This window comes from Bubalus bubalis, chromosome 2 (genome assembly GCF_019923935.1).
Source record: "Bubalus bubalis isolate 160015118507 breed Murrah chromosome 2, NDDB_SH_1, whole genome shotgun sequence".
NCBI classification, from domain to species: domain Eukaryota; kingdom Metazoa; phylum Chordata; class Mammalia; order Artiodactyla; family Bovidae; genus Bubalus; species Bubalus bubalis.
Window position 1 is genome coordinate 171,699,516 of NC_059158.1, and position 1,971 is coordinate 171,701,486.

General features: G+C 49.7%; 1 long non-coding RNA gene across 1 annotated transcript; it reads left to right on the forward strand.

Moving 5' to 3' along the window:
• Positions 1 to 704: 704 nt before the first annotated feature.
• On the forward strand, positions 705 to 1,748 carry LOC123332202. Its single transcript, XR_006548985.1, has 3 exons — positions 705 to 1,024; positions 1,123 to 1,207; positions 1,583 to 1,748. It is a non-coding gene; the product is annotated as an uncharacterized LOC123332202 (long non-coding RNA).
• The last annotated feature ends 223 nt before the right edge of the window (positions 1,749 to 1,971 follow it).

The following is a 1,971-nucleotide window of genomic DNA, read 5'->3' on the forward strand; positions in this document are numbered from 1 at the left end:
ATAGGAACTTTAGCAGGGGTGGTGGGGATGGAGGACACGATGGGGGAGATGCTTATGGAAGCTGAGTCAACAGGCTCCCATCTACTGGATGGCGGGCAGCCCACCCTCCCTACTAACTTCCAGAAGGCCCCATCATCCCCCACACCTGGGCAGATTTAAAAAAAATATTTATTTATTTGGCTGTGCTGGGTCTTTTGTTGCTGCGCAGGTGTTTCTCAAGTCTCCGCGAGCCAGGGCTCCTCTCTAGTTGCGGTGTGCATGGGCTTCTCACTGAGTGACTCCTCTTGTTGCCGAGCACGGCCTCTCTTGAGCGCGCCGGCTTCAACTAGTTGCAGCACTTGGGCTCAGGAGCACAGATTTAGTAGCCCTGGTGCACAGGCTTAGTTACTCTGTGACGTGTGGGATCTTCCCGGATCAGGGGTCGAACCTGCAGGAGTTGCATTGGCAGGCAGATTCAACGGCTGAGCCACCAGGAAAGTCCCAGGCAGATGTTTCTATACGGCCATCCCCTCCAGGCCTGAGGGGTGGAGCGCAAGGATGTCAGCATGGGTGTCTGTGCCCTGCTTCCTCCTCACCCTCTTCTCCATCCTTCACCAGGTGGAAGGGGCAGGCAGTCACTCCTCCCACAGGGCAGTGCTTTCCCCATCACACCCAGAGGTCTTTGTAGTATCAAGCCTGGCACATTTGGTTCTTACTTTGTTGATGACAGGTTAAAAGAGTGTAAAAAATCTTTGTTTGAGTCAAACCTGGCTTTCCAGACTGCTGGCTTGCTGCGGGAGCTTGTCAATCCTTGTTTCAGGGTCAAGGGCTGAATGCTGACTTCTTTCCGTTTTTTCACCTCCTCATTTCAGACATGCTGCCACTGCACTGCTCTGTTTTCTTCAGAGCAAATTGATTACCATCTGAAATTATCTGCTTTCTGTCTCTTCTCATTAGGCTCTCATGGTAGGGACTTTGCTCATCTTGTCCAGCAAGTGTCTCCATCACTTAAAACAGTGTCTGGCACATAAAAAGTGCTCAATAAGTATGTGTGGAGTGAATGTATAATGCTTAAAGAATGTGACAACATGTTTTCAATATATACTAACAAAAAAAAAAATCCCAAATTTACCAACATTTTAGGGACAGGGCAGCTGGAAGAAAATGAAGAGCCTGCAAAGTAACAAGAAGCAAACGCTCAGGAAAGGGGCTCCCAGGACCCCAGCAGGTAAAAAGCAAGAAGGGCTGGACAGGGGCAAGGGCTCAGTGGAGTTCTCTGATGCCTCAGAGGAGAGGCGGCCACAGGCCAGGTGAGACAGCAGAGGGTCAAGCAGTAAATGAGAGGCAGAGTGCAAAGAGTGCGAGGAGATAATTCTGGGGAACTTGACTCTGTGGAGAAAGAAAAGGATGAAACAGGAGCTGAACTCTATGCAGGATTGAAGGAAAGCCTTTTTTTTTAATTCATCTTTTTTTTAGGGTAACTTGAACATGTTTTGTTGGCTGAGAGTTGAAGGATCCAGAGAAGAGAGGGCTTTCCTGATTTTTTCTGCACTGCATGTCATCTCTTACTTTGAATGCCCACCTTGTCCTTTTCTCATGGCAGGCATTTATAACTGCTCAACTGGAGACGACACTCGGAAATGCAGACCTGTGCTCTCTAACTGGTACACAGTGTGGCCTGAATGGGCCAGATCCCCTCTGCCAGACTGCGCATCCTCCAACTCCCACGCCCGCCTGGGGCCAGACTCAGGGCTTCACCACATGCCCCATCACAGAAACCACCCAGCACTCTGGCCAGTAACACAGATGGGAAGGTGGACGAGACAGCTGACTCACATCACACAGGAAACCTTAACCAAAACTCTCTAAATAGAAGTCTGTGTTTTAAAAGAGTCTCTTACGTTCTCCCAAGTCTTTCTCAAAGGCCATGCTGCCTGGGGCTCTTCTGTCCTCCTCTAAAGATGACAAAGTTCCTCTGGATGGCCCCAAGCA